General features: G+C 41.4%; 1 protein-coding gene and 1 pseudogene across 1 annotated transcript in view; one reads left to right on the forward strand and one right to left on the reverse strand.

Moving 5' to 3' along the window:
* LOC137743834 (GPI-anchored protein LLG1-like) overlaps nucleotides 1-16,178 on the reverse strand; it is a 32,927-nt gene that overhangs the window by 3,636 nt on the left and 13,113 nt on the right. The gene's annotated exons all lie outside the window — the stretch shown is intronic.
* Nucleotides 11-15,525, forward strand: LOC137741760 (actin-related protein 8-like; annotated as a pseudogene).

The following is a 16,178-nucleotide window of genomic DNA, read 5'->3' on the forward strand; positions in this document are numbered from 1 at the left end:
GAAACAAAAAATGGGGGCAAAAATGTCAATCCAGTTTTCTAGCATGAATCCTCTGATCATGTTATTGTACGCAAACGCATCAAAGATAAAATAAGGGTATTTTGGAAATCCACTGTTTTCTCGGAAACCCACTTGAGTTTGTGCAATTTCATGCATTTCCCACTTCTCTTTTTTCTAATTCTTTTTTCAATTTTATCAACTCATCTGAAAAATCTCACTTTGGGATTCAATTTTAACGACTTTGTTTTCAATTAAATATAAATAATTTGAATTCAAATTAGTGTTAAAAGATTGAGAGTTTACTGGGAAATTTCTTTATTTTTTGGAAGAAAGTTCAAGACTTGACGGCAGCTCAATTCATAAGCTCTAATGTCTATTTTTATTGATTAAATGATTTTTTTTATTTAAATTATTATAGTGTTAGTAAATATTGAATTTTTTACTGATAATTTTTTTCTTGTTTGGCAAAATTGTGTAAAGGTGTGATTTTCAAGTGGTCAAACATAAAAAATGTCAGAATTGTGAACAGGATTTTAATTGGTCGTATTTATTCGTTGTGATAATTGAAATTGAGGCAACATATCCGAGTTAATTTTCTTTTTTTTTTTTTTTTTGAACGCCATATATCTGAGTTAATTGAATTGAAGAACTACTCAAGTATCTTGGAGAAAACGTACGCCATTGTTTTGGTGAAAAAACCATGGAATTGTGAATTTGTTCTTTGTTGCCGAAATAATGTATATGCTGCTTGTTGCATGTGCATTAAATTGTGTTTTGAGTTTTATGGCCGAGCTTATTCAAATATTGTTTTTGTTGAAGAACATTCTCGGGTGAGAGTCCCCAGTTGTCCTACATGGGTATTTATGGTCAACGAGTTCAAGTTCCTGGTTCTGTTATCATTGACGGTGAGTGTCTCTAGCTTCCTTATGCAGTAACAATATTTATGTTCAAGAAGGCTAACAATAGCTATTCAATGTTTTAGTATCACTATTATCTACCATCCGTAATAATATGAGTAGAGTTATGATTTTGTTTTGTTAGCAAACCTTTGAGTTTATGTAGCTCCAACATGAACCGTTCCCTCATTTTATCTCTGCATTTCTTGGGAAGGGCGCTCTGGCTATTGCAAGTTTGGCTGGAGCAAATACGCATGTCCATCAGGCCGGTCAGCAACCTTGTTGGTGAGATGTTTATTTCAGCTCACAGTCAAGAAGTTCTTTTGCATATACCTTCCATTCCACATGATTGTTAGATTGTTTCAATATACCTGTCACTTTTGATTCCATACTTTTTTCTTGCTATGTCTATCACTACAATGTTCTGAAGTGATCTGACTCGCAGGAATTTGGTAATGTTGAGCCGCCGATGTACTTTAGACTCCGCCATTTTTTTGTGATTACTTATAGCAGGTGTGTCATACATTTTAGTTTTCATTATTATTAGTCAAGCAACTTCATAGTTAAAGATTCTTGTAGCCTCTTCTTGATGCAATCCTCTTTCTCTTAGTTAATTGCATAGATTTCTTTATTCCATCTGCATGTTCAATTACTTAAATACAAGTGAGCACATTTGAGATACTTTTCCACTTTTCGGTTTAAAAGTATAGAAGAAACTGCACTGCCTTCGTTAACGTGTGGCATGCTAGTTCTCTGGATTCCTCTGAATCTTTGATAGCAGGTATAGCTGATATGTGATTGTGTTTCTTCTTAGGATGCAGGTGAAACCATCATAATGGCAAATTGGTATAGACAAAACCACGGGCTGCGTGGTTTTGTCTATACCAATCTGCCATTATGATGGTGAGTTGCTGCTACCCTAGAGTTATAATTTGGATTAGTTGCACAATTCTCTGTCTTGTTATCCTTCATAAAGCATTGTCTGCATCCACCTAATGCGCTATTTTTTTTCTTCTTATTTTTATTCTAGATACTGAATCTGCTAAAGCATCGAGACGGCAGCTCAAAGAAGCCATATACAAAGTACTTTTTGACATGGATGTCCCTGCTGTCTGTGCCATTAATCAGGTAAACCGTTCCCCATCCCCTCCATAATAATATATATGTTGCCCATAAACCATAGGGAAGAACGTACCAAATGCGTTGCAATTGTGCAAAGTTGTCCTGTCATCTGTAACTACATCTCTCCGTGTATAAATGAGTTAATTGGGTCTAGGTCCAGTATTCATTGTCTGCTTTTGAAACTGCAGGCAACTTTAGGCTTTAGCTTTGTATGCAGCAAGACGAACTTCAGGGATTGTTGTAAACATTGGTTTCCAGGTCATTTCTATTGTTCCAAGTAAGCCATTCTACGTTTCATCTTCCTCGTGATTCAGATTTATTAACTACTGAAAAGATCTTTGGTCATACTTGATGCTTTCGTGGGGAATGTGCATAGTTTCTCTTTTACAATTGTGTTGTAATTTTTTTTTCTTCACAATTAATCAAATGTTGGGTTACATCTCATTTTAGCTGCCATTCTGTGACTTGTAGTTCTAGGCACACTTTTTACTTTTTGTTCTTTAGATATTCTCTAGAAAAATTTGTTCCACTGTACTTTTCCGTTCCAGACTTCCAGTAATTATTTATATCCTTATTTCTGGTGATGCTTTGTTTTCTTCATTTTTGGTTGCTTGGACTGTTGAAATTTTTTACGTAAGTGTTACTATCGTGTTTACAGTTTTAAACGGTAAAGTTATGCGCAAGGTGGTGTTAGACGAAGTCAACACTTAGCTAATCTCTGCGCAACTTGAGGAGTTTGGGTGTACTTCAAACTCTTATCCCGTTGGTTTTTCCATGTTTGTAGGATTTGTTTTTCAAATGTATTTTATTTGTAATCTGTTTGTAATCTTTTCATCATTCTGTTTGTATTTTTCAAATTCAAAGTTCCTTGTAATTTGGGTTTTCAAACCCACGATGTAATCTTGAAAGTATTATAAATACATGCAACCCACAGTTGTTTGGGTATGCAATTGAAGTGAAACACCTGAGTTCCTAAGTTTTACATGGTTTCTAGAGCATTTTTTGTCTAACGACACTGATCCTCAACCTGTGCTTTTCCCATCACAGCTTCCATGGCTCAAAACAACGACATTGCTTCCCAAACTTCCAACCCCACCCCCCCCCCCCCCACCAAACAACCCTTTCCATCAGTTTTCATCCTCCATGACTACCGTAGTCCACATTAAGCTTGATAGGACTAACTACCCACTGTGGTTGGCCCAGATTCTTCCGATCCTCAAAAGTAGGGATTTAATGGGATATGTTGATGGTTCTCTGGTGTGTCCTTCTAAACACCTACCTAGAGATGCAACTGTAAATCCCACGTACACTGCCTGGGTGCAACATGACCAAATGATCTTGAGTTGGATCAATGGCTCTTTGACTGCTTCTGTTTTGTCCGTGATGGCAAGCAAATGGACTGCTCGAGCTACCTGGGAAGCTCTAGAGCAAAGATATGCGTCTTCTTCACAAAATCGCATTTTGTTTTTGAAGAATGAATTATTGCAGACCAAGAAGGGTGATCTTTCTGTGGCAGATTACCTTGATAGCATGAATGCGATAGCTGACAACCTTGCCCTAGTAGGGCAACCCGTGAATGATAATGAACTAGTTCAGATTGTGTTGAACAATCTGGGACCAACGTTTGAGATGACAGTTAGTGCGGCTCAAGCTCTTGACACACCCATTACTTATCCCACCCTTGAGGCCTTGTTGTTGACAACGGAACGTAGAATGGTGGACCAAAATCCTCCTGTGGTTGACAATGTTTCAGTGAATGCTTTTGTTGCGACCAGAGGCCGCGGTGGTGGACGAACTCGTGGCCTGGGCAGAGGTGGAGTCCCATCAAACCGTGGTGCATCTCTCAACCAACGAGGTTTTAACCCTCGTAACAACATCAACCAGCGTAATACATAAGGTAATACTGAAAATTTTGTTCCAAATGGTGATAGGATTGTGTGTCAAATTTGTGGCAAACCTGGGCACCCCGCACTTGATTGCTACCAAAGGATGAATGGTGCATATGAAGGTAGAATTCCTACCAAGTGTCTCTCAGCAATGGCATCTTCCTCTCCTATCACTCTCAACAAGTAACCAAATGGAACATGGCTGCTTGACACGGGTGCAAATGCACATATTACTCCAGAAATTCAAAATTTGGTCAATCCAAAGGAATATAATGGTAATGATGGTGTAGGAGGTGTAGGTAACGATTCTGGCATTCCTATATCTTACTATGGTTCTAATCAATTATATACTAATGCTTGCTCATTTGACTTAAATAATATCCATCATTGTCCCACTGCCTCCACAAATATTATTTCCGCACATAGGTTTACTTTAGATAACCATTGCTACCTACTCATATTTCCCCATTTTTTCCTTGTTAAGGACCTCAAGACCCGGAAGACGCTTTTCCGAGGGAGATATGAGAATGGGTTATACCCAATTCCAAGTGGCAAGTGGCAGTGGTCAAGTACAATATCCAGTTTCAGCCTTTGTGGGAGTTAGAGTCTCGGTTCAAAAGTGGCATGCTCGACTTGGTCATCCTGCCAACTCAACAAAAAAGTTTTTAGTTTCAAATAAATTGGTACCAATTCTTGGTACTTCAAATGTCACCTTTTGTGAGTCATGTCCATTAGGAAAGAGTACTAGGCTACCTTTCAATGTCTCTGAGTCCATTTCCCAATTTCCATTGCAACTTTTATCAATGTCTCTGAGTCCATTTCCCAATTTCCATTGCAACTTTTACATTCCGATGTATGGTGTTCTCCAATTATTTCCAATGAAGGTTTTCATTATTATTTGCTTTTTGTGGATGATTATTCTAGATATTCTTGGATTTTTCCCATGAAAAATAAATCTCAAGTGTTTGACATTTTTGTTGAATTTAAAGCTAAAGTTGAAAAATTGTTTAATTTGTCAATCAAAACCCTTCAATGTGATGAAGGTGGTGAATATAAAAGTCATGCTTTCAAAAACTTTCTTGCACTCAATGGCATTTCTCAACGATTTTCATGTCCTAAACATCCTGAACAAAATGGAATTGCGGAACGAAAACATCGACATATAATTGAAACAAGTATTGTTTTGCTTTCACAATCCCACGTGCCAACAAAATTTTGGTTTGATGCATGCCTGACTGCCACATATTTGATAAACTGCATGCCAACTCGTGTTTTGTCCAATATGTCACCATTTGAGAGACTTTTTCATCGAAAACCCAAATATGAAATGTTAAAGGTGTTTGGTTGTCAATGTTTTCCTTGGTTAATGCCATACACCCAAAATAAGCTTCAACCAAAGTCAAAATCTTGTGTTTTTATTAGGTATTCTTTGAACCATGAAGGTTACAAATGCATGGACTTGACCACGAAACGTATATATTTGTCTCGCCACGTCCTATTCAACGAGGACAATTTCCCTTTTAAAGGACTCACATCTTCTTCAGAAAATGTTGTCACACAAGGTACGTTTTCCTCCCCTGACATATTGTTCACATTTCCCTTATCTCACTCTCCAAAGTTTCCTCCATCAATTAATCACCCCATTTTGCCCGTGACCCAAGAAACCTTTTCTAATCCAACCACATCATCTCCCACCGCTTCCACCGCTTCTCAGCCTAATTCAACTACTCCCACCGATTCCACCACTTGTCAGCATTATCCTATTGTTCCCACCGATTATGTAGAAAAAGGTATGTAGGCTAAAAAATATATTTGTTATTGATACGTAAATGTGGAAAAATGGAAGAGAATGCATTTTTTCTCATTGTGTTTCTCTACAAGATTACAAGGATATATATACATGATACAAGTGTGTAGGTAGGACAAGGTAGCCGTCCTAGTGTGTAGGTAGGACAAGGTAGGACGGCTGTAGAGGACAAGGTAGCCGTCCTAGTGTGTAGGTAGGACAAGGTAGGACGGCTGTAGGACGGCTAGTGTGTAGGTAGGACAAGGTAGGACGGCTGTAGGACGGCTTGACGGCTGTAGGACGACTTATTCTTCCAATAATAATATTATATACAATTACACAAGGACTCCAACCATATTCCTTATTTGTCTAACACTCCCCCTCAAGTTGGAGAGTGGATGTCAAGAACTCCCAACTTGCGTAACATACCCGAAAACTTTTCTTTCCCAAGAGGTTTGGTAAACAAGTCTGCCAACTGTTGTGCCGTACCCACATGCTTGGTCTCTATTGTGCCATCTACAATCTTATCTCGTATAAAGTGACAATCCATCTCAATGTGACGAGTTCGTTCATGAAAAACAGGATTGGCAGCTATATGTGACGCTGCTTGATTATCACAAAATAAAATGGAAGGACCATCCAAAGGAATGTTCAAATCCTTCAACAAAAAACGAAGCCAAACTATCTCGCAACAAGCACCTGCCATGGCCCTATATTCCGCCTCTGCTGAAGAGAGCGAAACGGTTTTCTGTCGTTTCGTCCGCCAAGAAATCAAAGAACCGCCCAAGAATACACAATACCCAGTAGTCGAATGGCGAGTGATAGGGCAACCTGCCCAATCAGAATCACAAAACGCAGTTAACTTGGTCTGGTTGTCAGAATGAAATAATAAACCTTGACCTGGAGTAGCCTTCAAATAACGAACAATACGAAGCGCAGCATCCATATGAGATATCCTTGGCTCGTGCATAAAACGGCTTAGAACATGCACAGAATAGGTGATATCCGGCCGAGTGATAGTGAGATATATTAACCGACCTACTAATCGTCGATACTTTTCAGGATCCTTGAGAAGTTCTCCTTTATCAGATAATTTTGTGTCATCCATAGGAAAAGCAATGGGTCGTGCTCCCAAAAAACCATAGTCCTTGAGAATCTCTAATGCATACTTGTGTTGAGAAATATAAATCCCTTGTTTGGAACGAGAAACCTCAATACCCAAAAAATATTTTAAATCACCAAGGTCTTTTATCCGAAAATGATCACGAAGAAAAGACTTCAGAGAATTAATGGCACTAGCATCATTGCCTGTAATCACAATATCATCCACATAAATGAGCAAAGCTGTGAAAGAAATACCAGACTTTTTAGTGAACAATGAATAGTCAGCTTTGGATTGTTGAAAACCGGCAGAAATGCACTAGTGAATTTGGCAAACCATTGGCGAGAAGCCTGCTTAAGACCATAAAGTGACTTGTGAAGGCGACACACAAGATTCTCCCCCTGTCGCCGAAGACCAGGAGGAGGAGACATATAGATTTCTTCATGTAAGTCACCATGTAAGAAAGCATTATTAACATCAAGTTGATGAAGAGACCAAGACTGACTAGCAACAAGAGCAAGAAGACAACGCACCGTAATCATCTTAGCAGTAGGAGTGACACACCCCGGCCCCGGGGGGACCACTTCCCGGGCCCGCTCCACCACCGTAGCACGATATTGTCCACTTTGGACCCCTACCACGCCCTCACGGTTTTGTTTTTTGGGAACTCACACGAGAACTTCCCGATGGGTCACCCATCCTGGGAATGCTCCCGCGCGCTACTCGCTTAACTTCGGAGTTCCCATGGAACTTGAAGCCAGTGAGCTCCCAAAAGGCCTCGTGCTAGGTAGGGATGAGAATATACATATAAGGATCACTCCCCTGGGCGATGTGGGATGTCACAATCCACCCCCCTTAGGGGCCCGACGTCCTCGTCGGCACACTCGCGACCAGGGTTAGGCTCTGATACCAAACTGACACACCCCGGCCCCGGGGGGACCACTTCCCGGGCCCGCTCCACCACCGTAGCACGATATTGTCCGCTTTGGGCCCCTACCACGCCCTCACGGTTTTGTTTTTTGGGAACTCACACGAGAACTTCCCGATGGGTCACCCATCCTGGGAATGCTCTCGCGCGCTACTCGCTTAACTTCGGAGTTCCCATGGAACTTGAAGCCAGTGAGCTCCCAAAATTTGTCACATCCCGGCCCGGGGCGGATCACTTCCCGGGCTCGCTCCACCACCGTAGCACGATATTGTCCGCTTTGGGCTTACCATTCCCTCACGGTTTTGTTTTTGGGAACTCACGAGCAACTTCCCAGTGGGTCACCCATCATGGGATTGCTCTAGCCCCCTTCTCGCTTAACTTCGGAGTTCCGACGGAACCCGAAGCCAGTGAGCTCCCAAAAGGCCTTGTGCTAGGTAGGGATGAGAATATACATATAAGGATCACTCCCCTGGGCGATGTGGGATGTCACAAGGAGAAAAAGTGTCATGATAATCAATACCTTCAGCCTGAGTGAAGCCTTTAGCAACCAAACGAGCTTTGTAGCGGTCAATAGAGCCGTTGGAATTGTGCTTGAGTTTGTACACCCACTTACAACCAATGGGAATTTTGCCAGGGGGCAAGGAAGTTAAAGTCCAAGTACCATTAGCATGTAAAGCTTGAAGCTCCTCAGTCATAGCACGTTGCCAATTGGGGTCAGTGGCAGCCTCGGCAAAGGAGGAAGGCTCCACAGTCCGACTGACAGAGTTAATGTAAGAAAAATGCCTGGGAGAGTAACGGTGATAAGAGAGAAAATTACAAAGTGGATATCGCGTACCTTGTGTAGAACCGGGTTGCGAAGTCGAAGATGGGTGGGATGGCAGAATCACCTGCGAGCAAACGTAGTCTTTTAAATAGGATGGAGGTTTATGGGCACGGGAAGAGGTGCGGGGAAGGGGAGGATTGGTAGGTAGTGGGGGGGGGGGTAGGGATGTCCGTGGGTAAAAGGGTGAAAGGTGGAGGAGGGTGAGGCGTCGGGGCAGGAAGGGGTGGGTTATATGTAAAGTCCAGAGAGGGTGGGATGGGTAGGGTAGGCGAAGAGGATGGGATAGGAGGGTGAGAAACGGCATAAGGGAAAGTAGTTTCGTGAAAAATGACGTCTCGACTAGTGAAAATGCGGTGATTGTCGAGATCGTAAAGGGTATAGGCCTTTTGTCCATGAGGATAACCGAGAAAAATGCAACGATGAGCCCGATGGGAAAATTTGGTGGTGGGAGTGACAGAGGTGGCATATGCCAGACAACCAAAGACGCGGAAGTGGTCATAAGATGGGGTTTTCGAAAAGAAAACCTCAAATGGGGATTTATGATGGAGAAGACGGGTAGGGAGACGATTGATGAGATAAGTAGCGGTAAGAACACATTCCCCCCAAAACTTGATAGGAAGATGGGATTGAAAACGAAGGGCGCGAGCGGTTTCAAGAAGATGACGATGTTTTCTTTCAACAACGCCATTTTGTTGGGGGGTATAAACACAAGAAGTTTGTAAAAGCACCCCATGATCAGAGAAAAAACTACGAAGAGATAAAAATTCACCACCATTGTCAGTACGAATGCATTGGATGGTAGTGCGGAATTGGGTAGTGACATAAGCAAAAAAATCCTTAATTAATTGTTGAGTGTCGGATTTATGTTTCATGAGGAAGACCCACGTAAAGCGAGAAAAATCATCCACAATGGTTAAGAAATAATGAGCACCAGAAAGAGAAGATTGACGATTCGGACCCCAAATATCACAATGAATTAAAGCAAAAGGGAAAGTTGATGAAATTGAACTCAAAAGAAAAGGTTGACGAGTTTGTTTTGCCAACGGACAAACATCACAAATATGACTAGAATCAAAAGTACAATTAAGAGAGCTAGATGCTAAAGCTTGCAAACGAGTGGAGGAGGGGTGACCAAGACGCCTATGCCAGAGGGAGGAGGGGATGGTAATGATGTTGCAGAGAGGTTGACGGGTGGGGAGAGAAGAGGTAAGGGCCACAAGGTAATACAGATCGCCACGTCGCTTACCCACACCAATCATCGCCTTCGAAACCAAGTCCTGCAAAACACACCAAGAAGGAAAGAAGGTTATGGAACACGATAATCCATCTGTAAGTTTACCAACCGATAAAAGGTCCACTCGGAAATTAGGGACACATAAAACATCCTTCAAAGTAACTGATGAATTTAAAGGAAGAGTGCCGGTAAAAGTAATGGGAGCGGAAGCACTACTAGGCAAAGAAACATGCGGCAAATGTGAAGGAGAACGATTAACCAAACATGAAGCGGAAGAAGTAATATGATCCGTAGCACCACTGTCAAGAATCCATTGACCATGACGAGAGGTGACAGGTAACAAACCTTGGGCAAAATCAGTAGTGAGCATGGCATTGGCCTGAGGAGGGGTGGTGGTGTCACGTAGAGCAGCTAGAACATGGGAGTGCTGCTCGGTAGAGAGGTCAGGCATGGCAAGCTGCAAGTCATGCAAAGTGGGCTGGGCCCCGTGCACTTGGTAGGTCGCTGGAGTAGAAGAGGAGACGGGGGCCTGGGTGCCTTGCACGTGATGGGCCTGGGTGAAATTATAGGGCTGGGAAGTAGAAAACCGTGGCTGCCGGGGAGGACTGGAAGGTGCATGGCTGCGGGAAGAACTGGAAGCAGTGGCACGGCGCGGTGGTCGCCACGGTTGGCCATGGAGGGGATGGCCAACGGGATAGCCATGAAGTTTATGGCAGGTGTCTCGGGTATGATAATCAAAATTGCAGTAGGTGCAGTGAAGGGGAGGACGAGCAGATGAGGGACGGGACGGGCCACGAACAGCCATGGCAGCAGGTTGATCGACAGAGCGGAGGATGCCCAGGGAGCGTTGTTTTTCAGCTTGAGACACCGAGGAACAGGCCTGAAAAACAGTGGGAAGGGGATTCATTAAAAGAATCTGGTCACGAACAGCAGCAAAGGATTCGTTGAGGCCCATTAAAAATTGCATGAGTTGTTGACGGTCATGCTTGGCGGTGCAAGAGCACGTGCAGCCATCATTATAAGAAGCAAGCTCATCCCATAGAGCTTTCAGGCGAGTAAAATAGGCGGAGATAGAAGAAGAACCTTGAGAAATTGTAGCAAGTTCCCGGTTGAGTTGGAAGATGCGTGGAGCATTACTCTGAGAGAAGCGTTCGCGAAGATCATCCCATACAGCTTGGACAGAGGTGGAAAAAAGCACAGATTCTTGAAGGTCAGGTTCCAAGGAATGCAGAAGCCAAGAAAGAATCATGTCATTGCAACAACGCCAAGCCGCGTGAGCATCAGGGTCGTCGGAGGAAGAAGGTTCTTGGATATCGCCAGTGATGAAACCAAGTTTATTCTTGGCACTCAAGGAAAGCTGCATGCCATGGGCCCAGGATGTGTACTTATCACCATTCAACTTCTTGGATACAAGGACAAGATTCGGGTGGTCGGAATGATGAAGGGAAAAAACACCATCGGAAGAAGAAGAGTCAGCCATGGGAACGGCAGAGAAAGCTGCCGAAAAAAAAAATTAGGGCTAGGGTTATAAACCTGCTCTGTATACCATGTAGAAAAAGGTATGTAGGCTCAAAAATATATTTGTTATTGATACGTGAATGTGGAAAAATGGAAGAGAATGTTTTTTTTCTCATTGTGTTTCTCTACAAGATTACAAGGATATATATACATGATACAAGTGTGTAGGTAGGACAAGGTAGTCGTCCTAGTGTGTAGGTAGGACAAGGTAGGACGGCTGTAGAGGACAAGGTAGGACGGCTTGACGGCTGTAGGACGGCTAGTGTGTAGGTAGGACAAGGTAGGACGGCTGTATGACGGCTTATTCTTCCAATAATAATATTATATACAATTACACAAGGACTCCAACCATATTCCTTATTTGTCTAACAGATTCCACCCATGTAGAATCTACCAATCCTATTCCCACATTGACTTTAGAACCTGCCCAGCCTTTAGGACCCCTTACACCATCAAATGAGCAAGTGTTATCACTACCAGAACCTGTGCCAGTGCAATCAATGCCTTCCAATGCGCCTAAACATCGTATGATGACATGCTCCAAATCAGGGATTCAAAAACCAAACCCTAAGTATGCTATGCATGTAAATGTTGATCATTTTCCTGTTGAACCTACCTGTTTTAGTTAGGCCGTCAAGCACGAAAAATGGAGGAATGCAATGGTTCTGGAATTTAATGCTTTGCAAAGATGTGGAACGTGGAGTTTGGTCCCATATAATCCCAAGATGAACTTGCTGCCAAATAAATGGGTTTTCAAAATTAAAAGACGTGCAAATGGTACAATAGAGAGACATAAAGCTCGCCTAGTAGCTAATGGTTTTCATTAAAAATCTGGAGTGGATTTCAACGAGACATTCAGTCCCGTTGTCAAGCATAGCACCATACGACTTGTGCTTAGTCTTGCAGTCTCCAAGAAGTGGCATGTTAGGCAACTTGATGTCCACAATGCTTTTCTGCATGGTTATTTAAATGAAGAAGTATATATGCGCCAACCGTTCGGGTTCTTTGACAAACAATTTCCAAATCATGTTTGTAAGTTGCAAGCTCCATTTATGGTTTAAAATTTCGACGGTTATCAGATTTTTTGCTTCAGCTTGGTTTTCAAGAATCTACTTGTGATTACAGTTTGTTTGTCTACAATCATAAAGAGTGTATCTTATTCTGTTAATATATGTAGATGATATATTGGTCACAGGGAACAACTCTTATCAAATGGCACGGCTAATTAAGAAACTGGGCACAGTGTTCTCTATGAAAGATTTGGGACCGCTTAATTATTTCATGGGTGTTGAAGTGAAATATGATGGTCATTCTATGCATCTATGTCAATCCAAGTATGCCCTCGATTTACTCACACGTACTAAATTTACAGAGGCCAAACCCATCTCCACTCCAGTTGCCTCTGGACAGAAATTGAGTGCATATGTATTTGACAAACCAGAATTGTATCAGACCGTTGTTGGCGCCCTACAGTACATCACTATTACTCGGCCAGACTTGTCTTATGCTGTTAATCAAGTTTGCCAATTTATGCACTCCCCTAAACTACTCACTGGATGGTTGTGAAGAGGATTCTTCGTTACTTGAAAGCCACGTATGATCATGGACTTGTATACAAGTCTGGAAGTTCACGGTTAACAGCATTCTCAGACGCCGATTATGCTGGCAATCCGGAAACACGACAGTCCACAAGTGGTTTTTGTATTTACTTGGGTTCTAATCTTGTGTCTTGGAGTTCAAAGAAGCAGAAAACAGTTCAAGGTCGAGTGCGGAAGCTGAGTATAGGCAATTGGCTTATACTGCAACTGAACTATCTTGGCTACGGTCTCTCTTCAAGGAACTGCACTTGCATCTTGCACAACCAACTATTTGGTGCGATAATATTTCCTTCATAGCCCTACCTTCGAACCCAGTTTTTCATTCACACACTAAACATTTAGAGGTCGACTATCACTATGTCAGAGAGAAGGTGGTGCGTGGTCAATTGTTGGTTAATTACATTTGTTCCCAGGATCAGATTGCTGATGTGTTTACCAAAGGGTTGTCTTCATCTCGTTTTAAATTGCTGGTGTCCAAGCTTCCCGTCGTTCCACCGCCTGTTAGCTTGCGGGGGGCTGTTAGCTAATCTCTGCGCAACTTGAGGAGTTTGGGTGTACTTCAAACTCTTATCCCGTTGGTTTTTCCATGTTTGTAGGGTCTGTTTTTCAAATGTATTTTATTTGTAATCTGTTTGTAATCTTTTCATCTTTTTGTTTGTAGTTTTCAAATTCAAAGTTCCTTGTAATTTGGGTTTTCAAACCCGCGATGTAATCTTGAAAGTATTATAAATACATGCAACCCACAGTTGTTTGGGTATGCAATTGAAGTGAAACACATGAGTTCCTAAGTTTTATAGGTGGGTGTGGAGGTTATGGGATTGGGAGCACTGAAGCTTACAGGGTTCCTTAGGGAGCTATTGCAGCAGAACAATATCAATTTTGACTCACTCTGCACTGTTCGGACTGTGAAAGAGGTATAGCTTGGATTTTTATCGTTATAGAATGCTATCCGTGTGTTAATGTGACCAGTAGAACGCCACAGTTTGTTTAAAGAGGGCTTTTTCTAGTTCTAGCTTTTGTTCTTTCTTCTCATGTCATAGTTGTTTGGAAATTTATTGGTGGAATGATAAATAGGAAGTTACCAAGTGAGCTCGACATCATGGGGTAAGAGGTTCAGTTTGCCCCATGCTTTACTGGTTGAAGGATTGGATTGTGGAAACTTGAAAAAGATGCGTATTAGTTAGTATGGTAAATCACGAAAGAAAGAATTTTCAATTTCACGTCTTATTGGTTGACTTCTATTCAGAAACTATGTTATGTTGCTGAGGATTATGAAGCTGAGCTATCAAAAAATACACAAGCATCATTTGGAGCTGGTGGAGAAGGCTGGTTTACTATTTCGTAGGAGCGGTTTCAAACAGGAGAGATCTTATTCCAGCCAAAGCTTGCAGGAGTGTAAGCACCACTCAAAATTTTTAGATTTATTGCTCTCTGTTTTTCTCTCCTGGTCTCCCTTTCCCCATTTTGAGAACCAGTAAATTCTCTAGCACCCATTTCCTAAACAAATATCGACTCTGTGCCGTGTTCATCAAATTGATGCCTATGGTTGGTTCAGGTCTGATCTCGAGCATGTCTTGTAAGATTGCTAATCATGTTCTCTCCAAATTTTACAGGTTAGATTATTCGGAAAACGGAATTTCAATGGGAAATTTTATTTGGAACTTATAATGTCATATTTCATATAGGCGTACTATGGGTTTGCACCAGGCTGTTGCTCTTTGCATGGAACATTGTCATTCGGCAGAACTAACAGGAGACGATGCTTGGTTCAAGACAGTAGTTTTGTCAGGAGGCACCGCATGTTTACCAGGACTCGCAGGTATCATTCAATTACTAGTAAAATTTTCATGTATTTTTTGATAAATAATGGGATATGAATTGGGAATCTTACTAACCTTCTGGGCCAACAAAGTTTATCATCTTTCTGTGAATATATATATTTATATATTCAGGAAGGTTAGAGAAGGAATTACACGGACTTCTCCCTCCATCTGTGTCTAATGGAATCACGGTCATTCCCCCTCCATATGGTGCAGATACAGCATGGTTTGGGGCCAAGATGATCTGCAATGTAAGCTCTGTCATTATCTGTGTCGAAGTGTTATGACTTACGACTCGAACATACAACATTACATACATTGACATTGCAAAACATCTTTAAAAAACACTTATTTGAAGAACATATTTATTTCTTGGACTATATATAAGCATTCCTTTACAACTTTCGTATTGCAAGTCATCCATACAATTTTAGAACAGTAACAGATATCCGGCTTTCTCCAAGAGTTTCACGTTTTGCTTGCTGTAATTTACCTGGAAATACTGCAGCTGAGCACCTTCCCTGGCCCTTGGTGCATGACAAAGAAGCAGTTCCGGCAGAAGTCCAAAATCAAGCTTATGTGGTGAAAAATAATCTGGTTTGTGTTGGAGCACTGCCGTAGCCTGTATGTGATATGATGTTGGATCAAACAGCACTGCCGGAGCCTGCATGTGATTCGAGCAGAGAGTTTCTTTTCAAGAACATGTCGAAATTGGAATTATTTATTTGTAACTATAATCGTCCTTGAATAAGAAGAATTCTACAATGTATGTATAATCTTACGATAACTTTTATAAATAAAGCAAGTTCTTATTTCACATTGAATGAATGATATGTTTTATCTGGACCACACGGTAAGGTAAGAATCTGTTTAATTTCGTTGTACGATAACACAAATAATTTTTTGTTTCCCAACACATTCTGCAAGAGAACATTTCCCTTTAAAAGATTTAAAGAAGAAGATAACACTTTGTTCATTGTGATGGTTAAAGTTGGAATCAAACTAACACGGCAGGCTGAAAAATACAAGTCCAACAGAGTGTTTCAACTTTTGAGTTTTAGCGTGCAAGTTTCACGAGTTCGGTTCTTATGAAATATTATTACTAAAACTGTTAAACTCACACCGTTATGTAAACAATGTAACGGGAATCGAACGCGAGCACATAAAAACTACTAGGGAAGGCCTAAGGATATGCTTTCATTTGTACTTGAAGTAAGAATGTATACCAAAAACAAGTTCGAAGAAAGAATGAATGGATGGAGTAGCATGGTGGAAAGGGATTCCGTAGACCTGCAAATAAAGGAACATGAAATTGATCTGATATAAAGCAAAAGAAAGTGCAAGTTATTCTTCCTTCAATTTTCAGTCCGGATTTGTTAGCGAGCCGTCTCTCATCTCTCTACTTAACTACTTTCATTCCATGTAAGTTTTTTACTATGAAAAATCTGAGGGCTTATTTGAAAGT

Source organism: Pyrus communis, chromosome 8, assembly GCF_963583255.1.
Source record: "Pyrus communis chromosome 8, drPyrComm1.1, whole genome shotgun sequence".
NCBI lineage: Eukaryota > Viridiplantae > Streptophyta > Magnoliopsida > Rosales > Rosaceae > Pyrus > Pyrus communis.